This window comes from Rhinolophus sinicus, linkage group LG13, assembly GCF_036562045.2.
Source record: "Rhinolophus sinicus isolate RSC01 linkage group LG13, ASM3656204v1, whole genome shotgun sequence".
Classification (NCBI taxonomy): Eukaryota; Metazoa; Chordata; class Mammalia; order Chiroptera; family Rhinolophidae; genus Rhinolophus; species Rhinolophus sinicus.
This window is the reverse complement of record NC_133762.1, coordinates 58,217,898-58,232,993: the sequence shown is the minus strand read 5'-3', so window position 1 is coordinate 58,232,993 and position 15,096 is coordinate 58,217,898. Positions and strand designations below refer to the sequence as shown.

At 38.4% G+C, this 15,096-nt stretch overlaps 1 long non-coding RNA gene across 1 annotated transcript; it reads left to right on the top strand.

Moving 5' to 3' along the window:
• Positions 1-7,538: 7,538 nt before the first annotated feature.
• LOC141568273 (uncharacterized) lies at positions 7,539-14,844 on the top strand. Its single transcript, XR_012491379.1, has 3 exons — positions 7,539-7,675; positions 7,970-8,055; positions 14,749-14,844. It is a non-coding gene; the product is annotated as an uncharacterized LOC141568273 (long non-coding RNA).
• The last annotated feature ends 252 nt before the right edge of the window (positions 14,845-15,096 follow it).

Here is a 15,096-nt window from a genome sequence, read left to right as displayed (position 1 = left end):
TTTTTAAATTTTATTTTATTAAATTTATTTGGATGACAATTGTTAGTAAAATTACATAGATTTCAGGTGTACAATTCTGTATTACATCATCTATAAATCCCATTGTGTGTTCATCACCCAGAGTCAGTTCTCCTTCCATCACCATATATTCGATCCCCTTTACCCTCATCTCCCACCCCCCCACCCCCCACCCCCCCTTACCCTCTGGCAACCACCAAACCATTGTCTGTGTCTATGAGTTTCTGTTTCTCATTTGTTTGTCTTGTTCTTTTGTTGCTTTTGGTTTATATACCACGTATCAGTGAAATCACATGGTTCTCTGCTTTTTCTGTCTGACTTATTTCGCTCAGCATTACACTCTCAAGATCCATCCATGTTGTCACAAATGTTCCTATATCATCTTTTCTTACCGCCGAATAGTATTCCATTGTGTATACATACCACAACTTCTTTATCCATTCATCTATCGAAGGACATTTTGGTTGTTTCCATGTCTTGGCCGCCGTAAACAAAGCTGCAATGAACATTGGAGCACACGTGTCTTTATCTCTAAATGTTTTCAGATTTTTTTGGTAGATACCCAGGAGAGGGATTGCTGGGTCATATGGCAATTCTATTCGTAATTTTTTGAGGAACCTCCACACTGCCTTCCATAACGGCTGCACCAGTCTGCATTCCCACCAACAGTGTATGAGGGTTCTAAAAAGGGCATGTTAAAACTACCCACTAGTGGGTTACTTTATTTATTTCTCTCTGTAGTTTTGTCAATATTTTTTTCCTTTACATATTTTGAGGCTATGTTGTTAGGGGTATTCAAATTTAGAATTGTTACAATGTTACATTTTTATGAAGTGACTAATTTGTCATAAAAATCTAATTTGTATAACATTAATATAGTTATACTAGCTTTTTAAGATAATTGCCACATGAGAAATTCCCCATCCTTTTTGTTTCACTTATTCTGTATTCTTATACTTTAATCCTTTTTTTTTAAATTAAATTTATTGGGGTGACAATTGTTAGTAAAATTACATAGATTTCAGGTGTACAATTCTGTATTACATCATCTATATATCCCATTGTGTGTTCATCACCCAGAGTCAGTTCTCCTTCCATCACCATATATTCGATCCCCCTTACCCTCATCTCCCACTCCCCCACCCCCCGCCCCCGTTACCCTCTGCCAACCACTAAACTATTGTCTGTGTCTATGAGTTTCTGTTTCTCATTTGTTTGTCTTGTTCTTTTGTTGTTTTTGGTTTATATACCACATATCAGTGAAATCACATGGTTCTCTGCTTTTTCTGTCTGACTTGTTTTGCTCAGCATTACTCTCTCAAGATCCATCCATGTTGTCACAAATGTTCCTATATCATCTTTTCTTACTGCCGAATAGTATTCCATTGTGTATATATACCACAACTTCTTTATCCATTCATCTATCGAAGGACATTTTGGTTGTTTCCATGTCTTGGCCACCGTAAACAAAGCGGCAATGAACATTGGAGCACATGTGTCTTTATCTCTAAATGTTTTCAGATTTTTTGGGTAGATACCCAGGAGAGGGATTGCTGGGTCATATGGCAATTCTATTCGTAATTCTTTGAGGAACCTCCACACTGCCTTCCATAATGGCTGCACCAGTCTGCATTCCCACCAACAGTGTATGAGGGTTCCTTTTTCTCCACAGCCTCTGCAACATTTGTTACTATTTGTCTTGTTGATGATAGCCATTCTGACTGGGGTGAGGTGATATCTCATTGTGGTTTTGATTTGCATTTCTCTGATGATTAGTGATGTTGAGCATTTTTTCATATGTCTATTTGCCATTTGTATGTCCTCTTTGGAGAAATGTCTCTTCAAGTCCTCTGCCCATTTTTCAATTGGGTTGTTTGTTTTTTTGTTGTTGAGTTGCATGAGTTCCTTGTATATTCTGGATACTAGCCCCTTATCGGAGGCACTGTTTGCAAAAATCTTCTCCCATTCAGTTGGTGGCCTCTTTATTTTGTCAATGGTTTCTTTTGCTGTGCAGAAGCTTTTAAGTTTCATATAGTCCCATTCGTTTATTTTAGCTTTTACTTCCATTGCCTTTGGAGTCAAGTTCATAAAATGCTCTTTGAACCCAAGGTCCATAAGTTTAGTACCTATGTTTTCTTCTATGCAGTTTATTGTGTCAGGTCTTATGCTTAAGTCTTTGATCCATTTTGAATTAACTTTGGTACATGGTGACAAATAGCAGCCCAGTTTCATTCTTTTGCACGTGGCTATCCAATTCTCCCAGCACCATTTATTGAAGAGGCTGTCTTTGCTCCATTGTGTGTCTTTAGCTACTTTGTCAAAAATTATCTGTCCATATTTATGTGGTTTTATTTCTGGGTTCTCAATTCTATTCCATTGGTCTATGTGTCTGTTTTTCTGCCAATACCATGCTGTTTTGATTATTGTAGCCCTGTAGTACAAGCCAAAGTCAGGAAGTGTGATACCTCCATTATTGTTCTTTTTCCTTAAGATTGCTTTGGCTATTCGGGGTCTTTTGTGGTTCCAAACAAATCTGATGATTTTTTGTTCTATTTCTTTAAAATATGCCATTGGGATTTTGATGGGGATTGCATTGAATCTGTATATTGCTTTGGGTAATATGGCCATTTTAACTATGTTGATTCTTCCAATCCATGAGCACGGAATGTCTTTCCATTTCTTTGTGTCTTCTTCAATTTCTTTCAAAAATGTCTTATAGTTTTCAGCATATAGGTCTTTCACATCCTTGGTTAAGTTTATTCCTAGGTATTTTATTCTTTAGGCTGCAATTGCAAAAGGAATTGTTTTTTTATTTCTTTTTCTGAGATTTCATTGTTAGTATATAGGAAGGCAATGGACTTTTGTGCGTTGATTTTGTAGCCGGCAACTTTACTGTATTCGTTGATTGTTTCTAATAGCTTTTTGGTGGAGTCTTTAGGGTTTTCTATATATAGCATCATGTCATCTGCAAAGAGTGATAATTTAACTTCTTCATTCCCAATTTGGATGCCTTTTATTTCTTTCTCTTGCCTGATTGCTCTGGCAAGGACTTGCAACACTATGTTGAAAAGCAGAGGTGATAGGGGACATCCCTGTCGTGTTCCTGAACGTAGAGCAAAGGGCTTCAGTTTTTCTCCATTAATTATGAGATTAGCAGAGGGCTTGTCATATATGGCCTTTATTATGTTAAGGTATTTTCCTTCTATACCCATTTTATTAAGTGTTTTAATCATAAATGGATGTTGTATCTTGTCAAATGCTTTTTCTGCATCAATTGATATAATCATATGATTTTTGTCCTTTATTTTGTTTATGTGATGTATCACATTGATGGATTTGTATGTTGAACCATCCTTGTGCCCCGGGATGAACCCCACTTGGTCGTGATGAATAATCTTTTTAATGCATTGTTGTATTCGATTTGCTAGAATTTTATTTAGGATTTTTGCATCGGTATTCATCAGAGATATTGGTCTGTAGTTTTCTTTTTTGTGCTGTCCTTACCAGGTTTTGGTATCAGGGTAATGTTGGCCTCATAAAATGAGTTAGGGAGTACTGTCTCTTCTTCAATTTTTGGAAGAGTTTGTGCAGAATTGGTATTAGATCCTCTTTGAAGGTTTGGTAGAATTCACTAGTGAAGCCATCTGGTCTCGGACTTTTGCTTTTGGGAAGGTTTTGGATCACTGATTCAATTTTGTTACTGGTGATCGGTCAGTTTAGATTTTCCAGTTCTTCATGGTTCAGCCTTGGAAGGCTATATGTTTCTAAGAACTTGTCCATTTCTTCTAGGTTGTTGAATTTGGTGGCATATAGTCCTTCATAGTATTCTTGGATGATCCTTTGTATTTCTGTGGTGTCCGTGATAACTTCCCCTTTTACGTTTCTGATTTTGTTAATCAGTGTCTTCTCTCTTATTATCTTAGTAAGTCTAGCCAAGGGTTTGTCAATTTTGTTAATCTTTTCAAAGAACCAGCTCTTTGTCATATTAATTTTTTCTATTGTCTTTTTGTTCTCTATTTCATTTAGTTCTGCTCTAATTTTTGTTATTTCCTTTCTTCTGCTGACCTTGGGTTTTACTTGTTCTTCTTTTTCTAGTTCTTTAAGGTGTAACATGAGGTTATTTATTTGGGAGTTTTCTTGTTTCTTGAGATAGGCCTGTAATGAGATAAATTTCCCTCTTAAAACTGCTTTCGCTGCATCCCAAAAATTTTGGTAGGATGTATTTTCATTGTCATTTGTTTCTATGTATCTTTTGATCTCTCCTCTAATTTCTTCTTTGACCCAGTCCTTCTTTAAAAGTATGTTGTTTAATCTCCATGTATTTGTGTTTTTCCGCTTTCTTTTTACAGTTGATATCCAATTTCAAAGCCTTGTGATCAGAGAATATGTATGGTATGATTTCAATCTTCTTAAATTTGTTGAGACTGATTTTATGTCCCAATATATCATCTATCCTTGAGAATGTTCCATGTACACTAGAAAAGAATGTATAGTCTGATGTTTTAGGATGAAGTGCTCTATAAATGTCAATTATGTCCATTTCATCTAATGTGTCATTTGGGGCTACTATTTCGTTATTTATTTTCTGTTTGGATGATCTATCCATAGCTGTCAATGATGTATTTAAGTCCCCTAGTATAATTGTGTTTTGGTCAATTTCTCCCTTTAGTTCTGTTAGTAGTTGCTTGGTGTATTTCGGTGCTCCCTGATTGGGGGCATAAATATTGATGACTGTTATGTCTTCTTGTTGTACAGTCCCTTCACCATTATGAAATGTCCATCTTTGTCTCTTGTTATCTTTTTCACCTTGAAGTCTGTTTCATCTGATATCATTATGGCTACACCTGATTTTCTCTGGGTACCATTTGCTTGGAGTGTCAATTTCCACCCTTTCACTTTGAGTCTATGCTTGTCCTTGTAGCTGAGATGTGTCTCTTGGAGACAGCATATGGTTGGGTTTAGTTTTTGATCCAATCTGCTACTCTGTGCCTTTTTATTGGTGAGTTCAGTCCATTTACATTTAGGGTGATTATTGATATGTGAGGATTTCCTGTCATTCTATCTTTAGTTTTCTGGTAAGGCTGTGTCTCCATTGTTTCTTTGCCTTTTTGTTGTTGTCTATTATTTCTGTGTGGTGGTATTCTATGATGTTTCCCTCTGTTTCTTCTTTTATTTCAGTATATATTTCAATTCTGGATTTATTTTGAGTGGTTACCCTTAAGTTTATGTAAAAGAAAGTTTGATATTTAGAGTATTCCATTTTCTTCAGCACGCTTACTTTCTCCATTCCCATATTCCGGTTCAGGCCTTTATTCTCCCCCTTTTTGAGTTGTGGTTGCCACAAATTGTCCCTGTTGATGGTGGTCGAATAGCCTCCTTTAGTATTTCTTGTAGTGCAGGTCGTGTATTAGAAAATTCCCTCAGCTTCTGTATGTCTGGAAAGGTCTTTATTCCTCCTTCATATCTAAAGGATATCTTTGCTGGATATATTATTCTTGGCTCATGGTTTCTCTCTTTCAATAGTTTGAATATTTGGTTCCACTGCCTCCTGGCTTGTAGAGTTTCTGCTGAAAAATCTGATGATAATCTAATGGGCTTTCCTTTGTAAGTTACCGTCTTCTTTTCCCTGGCTGCCTTGAGGATTCTTTCTTTGTCGTTGATTTTAGACAGCTTCAATACAATGTGCCTTGGAGAAGGTCTGTTGGGATTGAGGTAACTAGGTGTTCTATTTGCTTCTTGGATTCGAGGGTCCAGTTCTGTCCACAAATTTGGGAAGTTCTCATCGACAATTTGTTTGAATATATTCTCTGTTCCTTCTCTCTTTCTTCTCCTTCTGGTATGCCCATTATTCTTATATTGCTCTTTCTGATGGAGTCAGAAAGTTCTTGTAGAGTTCTTTCATTTCTTTTAAGTCTCAAGTCTCTTTCTTCTTCAATTTGTGTCATTTCCAGGTTTCTATCTTCGATGTCACTGATTCTTTGCTCCATCTGGTCAACTCTACTACCTAAGCTGGTTATTTCATTCTTAATTTCTTCTATTGAGTTCTTAATCTCCAGAAATTCTATTTGGTTCTTTTTAAGATTTCAATCTCTTTCGTAAAATGCTCATGCTGTTCTTTGATTGAGTTTCTGAGTTCCTTTAACTGCCTATCTGTGTTTTCTTGTATCTCGTTGAGTTTTTCAGAACTGCAATCTTGAATTCTCTGTCATTTAAGTCACATATTTCTGTATCTTTAAGTGCCTTCTCTGGAGATTTTTCACTTTCTTTCTGAGCTATCTTGTTGCCTTGGTTATTCATGGCGATTACTGGTTTACTATTTCTCTTCCTAGACATCTACAGGAGTGACTTCTGCAACAGGTTGATAGAAAGCGGTCTTTCTTTTGTTTGCCAGTACTTGTTGGTAGAATGTTTTATTATTTCTCCAACTGCAACTTATTTTTCTTCTCCCACACAGTAGTGCTATGTTTTCTCTGCACTATTCCAACTTCTCACGCAATGGGGGGATTCCCTGGGAGACGGGCTTCTCCTCTGTTAATAGTTCGTCTAGGTCACAGGGCGCAGTGTCCCCGTGGGTATGCGGAGAGCTTTTGATGTTCCAAAGCTCTTCCAGCTGCTGATTCAGAGCCCGTATATTTCAGCAGTTCTGTTTACTCCTGCAGGGATCCGCCCAGATAGGTGGGGTCAGGGGCGGGGTGAGTTGTGAGAGGTGGCCCAGAGCAATGGCGGCGACCACCACCACAGCCGGTCCTGCTTCCACAGCTCTCTCCCCTTTGCTGGAACTAGTTGGGCTGTGAATTTGTGTTTGCGGCCCACAGTTCTCAAAACAGCAAATTTTCTGTTGTTTTGATCTGACACTGCTACTGTTTCGCTTCTAGCACCGGGCAGGTGGGGGCGGGGCGAGCTCTGGGAGGGGAGGGAGGGGGTGGCTAGTCTCAGTGCCTAAGGCTCCGTTCTCTGCTCGGCAGTGCGGGCTTAAACCACCGTTTTCAGCCTTTTTCCCTCAGTCTTTTCTCCGAGGTCTCTGCCGTGAGCGTTGGGTTCAGCCGTGTTATATGCTGTCCCCTCAGCCCTGTGGGCCATAAGTGGAGCCCTAGCAGTCCGAGTTCTTCCCTCTCCCGCAGCTGCGGTAGCTCCGGGAAGCAGCGAGCTCGGCGCACTGAGCTGGGTCTGCGTCCTGCGCCCGCGGGGCTCCGTCTCCGCGCACTTCTCCCTTTCCTCCTCCCTCCACTCGCGCGAATCTCCCACCTGTAGGTGATTTCAGTCGGTAGTGGGCCTCTTCGTGTTGCCTGTCTGCTGTGCAGGGAGTCCTTTGTGGAGTTTTTGTTGTTCGATTCTTTGTAAATTCCAGGGGAGCTTTACAGAGGCTCACCTCACTCCGCCATTTTTCCGGAAGTCCCCTTTTTTTTTTTTTAAAATCCAGCCTGTTCCAGCCATCTTAGTCCAGGTGTCAGACAGAAGAGTTAAAAACCCATTTTAATTTTTTGTTTTTTTGAGGATCCAAGATGGTGGAGTAGATAAATGCTGTACTTGCATCCACCTGTGACCACATTAAAATTACAACAAAATTATAGAATAATCAACCTGGAGAACCATCTGAAGGCTAGCTGAACAGATGTTTCATAACTGAGGATATAAAGAAGAAGCCACATTGAGACTGGTAAGAGGGGCGGAGATGCGGAATGAGCCACTCCACACCTGCCTGTGGCAGTTGAGAATCGGGAGGGATATCTCAGCCACAGAGGTTCTCCCCACCCCCCACACCCTGAAGAAGCAAGGAACCCTAGCCCCACATTGACTCCTCAGCCCCGAGTACCAGTGCTGGGAAGAGGAGCCCCTATATCATCTGGCTGTGAAAAACAGTGGAGATTCCGACCACCTATGTGGGACAAAAGGCTGCAGGAAACCCAGATATCCTCTTAAAGCATCAGCTTGCAAATTCACTCCCTCACAGGTGCTCACCCTGGACTCTGGTGGAGGGACAGTGACTCGGGAGGCATCAGAGACATACAGAGAGATACTGAGTTATATGGCTTCCAGGTGAGGACTGGAGGAAAAATCACCATTTTCTCTGTATAGAACCCTCTTCCTGTGCAGCTGGCAGGCAGGCACAATATTTCCTGTGTTGAGCACCCCCTACCCCCACCCCAACACACAAACAGCCAAATCTGAATCTGCATTGGCCTGGTGAACTCCACTCACTCCACCCACTCATGCTACTCTCGTGATTCCCTGAGACCCCACCCCACCCAAGTGATTCAATGCCTGAGGCATATTCTCAGCAAGCAGCCAGCACCACTAGTATTGCACTCCTTCTTGGACAACTGTTGGGGGTTCGTGGGCCCCAGGCAGGCAGCGGCTGGCCTAAGTGTGCTCTGAAACTTTTACTGAGTAGCTCCAGGCTTAGCATTGGCACCAAACAGAGAATCTACATTAACCAGGTGAACACTGGTCCCACCCTGGTGAATCCCTGAGGCCCCACCTCACCCAACTCTCATATTCTCTCAGCAGCCAAGCTTTACAGGAGCTGGCAGGTCACATCAAGCCTCAGGGGATCCTGGGATTTTTGCTGAGCTACCCCAGGCCAGTTACTGTTGGAAGCCACCCTCGGTTTGCAACATGGCATCTTGCATGTGCCTCCAGGTCCAGCACAGGAAGCAACCAACCACAGATTGCTTTGTACTCCTACCAGAGAGCCCATGGCCAGTAACAGGCAGAGGCTGACCTGGGCCTGGACAAGAGCCTCTCCCAAGTGGCCCCAAAACCAATATATACAGAGGTCGTATTTAGACCACAGCAGAGCACCACCCGATTAGTATCACAAGTGGCTCACACAAAGGGCAGTTTCAGCAGGCATGAGAGCCCACTAGGGTGAATCTCACTCTATGGGGAAAGCCCCCACAGAGCACCCTGTAAGTTGTAGACTTGGCCAAATACCACAGCTAGTCAGCCTGAGGATCAATCCATCCCATTGACATGCAAACATCAACCAAGGTTCAATTACAACAGGAAGGCACACAAAACCCACACAAAGGATACTCCTGAAGCACTGGCACAGGTGACCAGGGAGACTGTGCTGCTGGATCCCACAGGGCACCTATGACATAAGGCCACCAAGCCAAGACCGAGAGACATAGCAGTTTTACCTAATACATAGAAACAAACATAGAGAGGCAGCCAAAATTGGAAAACAAAGAAATATGTCCCAAATGAAAAAACAGGAGAAAACTACAGAAAGAAAGTTAAAAGAAAGGGAGGCAAGCAACCCAGCAGATACCAAGTTCAAAACAATGGTTACTAGGATTCTTTAGGAACTTAATGAGAACTTCAACAAAGAGATGACAAGCATTAAAAAAGGATATAGGAACCATAAAAAGAACCAGTTAGAAGTGAAGAATAAGAAAACCTGAAATATAATAAATGAAATAAAGAATGCACTAGAAGAAATCACCAGCAAACTAGATGAAGCAGAAGATCAAGACAGCGATTTATAAGACAAGGTAGCAGAAAACACCCAGTCAAAACAGCAAAAAGAAAAAAGAATTTGAAAATGAGGATAGTTTAACAAAATTCTGGGACAACATCAAGCATAACAACATTTGCATCATAGGGAAGAAGAAGAGAGAAAGCAAGGGATTGAGAAGAAATATTTTAAGAAATAATGACTGAAAACTTTCCTAACCTGGTGAAGGAAATAGACATGCAAGCCCAGAAAGTGCAGAAACTCCCAAAAAGATGAGCCAATAGAGGCCCACACCAAGACACATTATAATTAAAATAGCAAAAGTTAAAGAAAAAGAGAATCCTAAAAACATCAAGCGAAAGGAACTAGTTATGTACAAGTGAGCTCCCGTCAGATTGTCAAGTGATTTCTCAACAGAAACTTTGCAGTCCAGAAGGGATTGGCATGAAATATTCAAAGTGAAGAAAAGCAAGGGCCTACAACCAAGACCACTCTACTCAGCAAGGCTATCATTTAAAATTGAAGGCGAGATAAGGAGTTTCCTAGACAAGAAAAAGCTAAAGGAGTTCATCACCACTAAACCAGTATTACAAGAAACGTTAAAGGGATTTCTTTAAGAAGAAGTAGAGGGGAAAAGGGAACATAAATATGAATAATAAAATGACAATAACTATGTACCTATCAATAATCAGTTTAAATGTAAATGGGCTAAATGCTCTAATCAAAAGACATAGGGTAGCTGAATGGATAAGAAAACAAGACCCATATATATGCTGTCTACAAGAGACTCACTTTAGAATGAAAGACACACACAGACTGAAAGTAAAGGGATGGAAAAAGATATTTCATGTGAATGGAAAAAAAAAAAAAAAGCTGGGGTAGCAATACTTATATCAGACAAAATAGATTTTAAAGCAAAGGCTATAATAAGAGACAAAGAAGGACATTACATAATGATAAAGGGGTCAATCCAACAAGTAATCCAACAAGGGTTACAATATAACCCTTGTAAACATTTATGCAGTCAACATAGGAGCACCTAAATGCATAAAGCAAATATTGACATAAAGAGAGAGAGATCCACAGTAATACAATCCTAGCAGGGGACTTTAACACCCATTGACACCAAAGAACAGATCTTCCAGACAGAAAATCAAGAAAACAGTGGTTTTAAATGACACACTAGAACAGATGGATTTAATTGATATTTTTAGAGCATTTCACCCCAAAGCAGCAGAATATACATTCTTTTCAAGTGTATATAGAACATTTTCCAAGATAGACCACATATTAGGCCACAAAACAAGTCTCAATAAATTTAAGAAGATTTGAATCATATCAAGTGTTTTCTCTGACCACAATGGTATGAAACTAAAATCAATTACAAGAAAAAAGCTAAAAAACGCACAAACACATGGAAGCTAAATAACACGCTACTAAACAATGAATAGGTCAACAACGAGATCAAAGAGGAAATTAAAAGATACCTTGAGACAAACAAAAATGAAAAACAACTCAAAGTCTATGGGTCACAGTGAAAGTGAGCCTAAGAAGAAAACTCATAGCAATACAGGCCTACCTCAAGAAACAAGAAAACTCTCAAATAAATAATCTAAATGTACACTTAAGGGAACTAGAAAAAGAATAGCAAACAAAGCCCAAAGTGAGCAGAAGGAAAGAAATCATAAAGATCAAAGCAGAAATAAAAAAATAGTGCCTACAAAAACAATACAAAAGATCAATGCAAACAAGAGCTGGGTTTTTGAAAGGATAACAGAATTGATAAACCATTAGCCAGGCTCATCAAGAAATATAGAGGACCCAAATAAATAAATTCAGAAATGAAAAAGAAGAAGTGACAACTGATACCACTGAATAGAAAGGATTATGAGAAAATATTACAAACAATTATACTGTAGCAAATTGGACGATTTAAAAGAAATGGATAAATTTCTAGAAACAAAAAATTTTCTAAAACTGAATCAAGAAGAAATAGAAAATCTGAACCAACAGATACTACTAATGAAATCGAATCAATAATCAAAAAACTCTCAACAAAGTCCTGGACCAAATGGCTTCAGGTATGAAATGTACCCAACATTCAAAGAAGAATTAATATCTACCCTTCTCAAAAAATTCTAGAGGAGGGAAAGCTCCCAAACTCATCTTACGAGGCCACCATTACCCTGATTCCAAAAACAGAAAAAGACATTACAAAAAAGAAAATTGTAGACTGATATTCTGATAAACATAGATGCAAAAATCCTCAACAAAATACTAGCAAACCAAATAAAGCAATACATTAAAAAGATAATACACCATATTCAAGTGGGATTTATTCCTGGAACGAAAGTTTGGTTCAATACCTGCAAATCAATTAACTTGATACACCATATAAACAAAATGAAAGACAAAAATCATATGATTATATTAATAGATGCTGAAAAAGTGTTTCACAAAATCCAGCATCCATTTATGATAAAAACCCTCAGAAAGAGGGAACATACTTCAACAGAAGAAAGGCCATATATGACAAATCCATAGCTAATCTTATAATCAATAGGGAAAAGCTAAACGCATTCTCTTTAAGATCAGAAGCAAGACAAAGATGCCCACTTTCACCACTTTTATTCTACACACTATTATAAGTCCTAGCCACAGGACTTAGGTAAGAAAAAGAAATACAAGGCCTCCAAATTGGAAAGAAGGAAGTAAAACTGTCATTATTTGCAGATGATATAATACTATGTATAGAAAACCCAAAGATTCCACCAAACACTATTAAAATTGATAAATGAGTTTAGTAAAAATAGCAAGATACAAAATTAATATTCAGAAATCAGTTACATTTGTATACACCAATAACAAACTATCAGAAGGTGAAATTAAGAAAACAATCCCATTTACAATTGCATCAAAAACAAAACAAAACAAACAAACAAAAAAAGCCCCTAGAAATAAATTTAACTAAGGAGATAAAAGACCTCTACTTGGAGAACTATAAGACACTAAAGAAAGAAATTGAAGAAGATACAAATAAATGGAAGCATATACTGTGCTCATGGATAGAAAGAATTAACATTGTTAAAATGTTCATACTACCCAAAGCAATATTTAAATGTAACACAATCCCTATCAGAACACCAATGGCATTTTTCACAGAACTAGAACAAACAATCTTAAGATTTCTGTGGAATCACAGAACACCCCAATAGCCCGAGCAATCTTGAGAAAACAGGACAAAATTGGAGGCATCACAATGCCTGACATCAAACTATACTACAAGGCTATAATAATCAAAACAGCATGGTTCTGGCATATAAACAGACACATAGATTAATGGAACAAAATAGAGAGCCCTGAAATAAACCCACACCTATATGGTCAATTAATCTATGACAAAGGAGGCAAGAACATACAGAGGGGTAAAGACAGACTATTCAATAAATGAGGTTGGGAAAACTGGACAGATACATGCAAAAAAGTGAAATTGGATCACCTTTTTACACCATATACAAGAATAAACTCAAAATGGATTAAAGACTTAAATGTAAGACCCAAAGCCATAAAACACCTACAAGAAAATATAGGCAATACACTCTCTGACATTGCTCGTAGTGGTATTTTTTCTGATATAGCTCCTTGGGCAAAAGGAAGAAAGGAAAGAATAAATAAGTGTACTAAATAACACTAAAAAGGTTTTGTAAAAAAAAACACCACACACACACACACACACACACACAAAAGAACCCCATCAACAAAATGAAAAGACAGCCTACTGAGTGGTAGAAAATATTTCCCAATGATCCATCTGATAAGGCATTAATATCTAAAATTTATTAAAAACTCATACAACTCAACACCAAAAAACAAACAATCCAATTAAAAAATAGGCAGAGGATATAAATAAACATTTTTCCAAAGAGGATATGCAGATGGCCAATAGACATGTGAAAAGATGCTCAATGTCACTAAGCATCAGAGAAATGCACGTTAAACCACACAGCATACCACTTTACTCCTGTCAGAATGGCTATCATCAATAAATCAACAAACAACAAGTGTTGGTGAGGATGTGGAGAAAAGTGAACCCTCATACACTGTTGGTGAGATTGGAAATTGTTGCAGCCAATTTGAGAAAAGGTTTAGAGGTTCCTTAAAAAATTAAAAATAGAACTACCGTATGACCCAGGAATTCCACTCTGGGCATTTATCCAAAGAAATCCAGAAACTAATTCGAAAAGATATATGAACCCCTATGTTCATTGCAGCACTATTTGCAATAGCCAAGATAAAGAAGAGATGGTATACATGGGGTGTGATCAAACAATATGGTGAAAATTTAAATAAATAAAAATTATTACAATAAAAGACACATTGCCTTTATTCCCCCTTAAAATACTCCCCCTTGCTTCAAACACATTTATCCCATCGTTGTTGCCACTTTCTGAAGCAGTTCTGGAAGTCCTCTTTCGTGAGTGTCTTTAGTTGCACTGTCATGGCTGCCTCAATGTCCTGAATCAATTCAAAGCACTTACCTCTCATGGTTATTTTGACTTTGTGAAAGAGCCAGAAGTCACATGGTGCCAGATCCAATGAATAAGGTAGATGAAGATACACCGTAATATTATTTGAAAGAAATTGCTGTACCAGAAGCAATGTGTGACACAGAGCATTGTCATGATGGAGGATGAAACCATTTGCCCATTTCATGTTAATGCACTGTTCATAATCCATGATTTATGGCACACACTAAAACACACCTTCTCTCAACTGTAGTTCACACTGAACTGACTGCACCAAACAAGTTGAAACTTGTCACACACTGTTATTAAGATTCGATGTGCCACTTACCCTATTGAAGATCCCTGCCTTTCCATTGGATGGCACTTGTCAGCAGCATTCACCATATGTTTTGATCATAACTTGTAATACAATGGAATATCACTCAGCCATAAAAAGAATGAAATCTTACCACTTGCAACAACATGGACCTAGAGGGTATTATGCTAAGTGAAATAAGTCAGAGACAAATACCATATGATCTCACTTATATGTGTAATCTAAAGAACAAAATAAATGAACAAATAAAACAGATATAGACTCATAGGTACAGAAACTGATGGTTGCCAGAGGGCAGGGGAGTTGGGGACCTGGGTGAAAAAGGTGAAGAAATTGAAAAATACAAATTGGTAGTAACAAAATTGTCACAAGGATGTGAAATACAGCATAGGGAATATAGTCAATAATTTTTTCTTTTTCTTTTAAAGGAGGATGCAGCTCACAGTGGCCCACGTGGGGATCGAATCGGCAGCCTTGGTGTTATTAGCACCATGCTCTAACCAACTGAGCTAACTGGCCACCCCTAGTCCATAATGTTGTCATAACTATGTATAGTGCCAGGGGTGTACTACAATAATCGGGGGGATCACTGCATAAATAATATAAATGTCTAATTTATATAGACTATGCTGTACACCTGAAATTAATATAAAATCATATTGAATGTTAACTGTCACTGAAAATAGTAAATAAATAATAATAAAAAAAGATGCCATTTTTGACTTCCAGCCCAGTTAAGCATACAGATGACTTCCATTTTAGCCATAGTATTACCA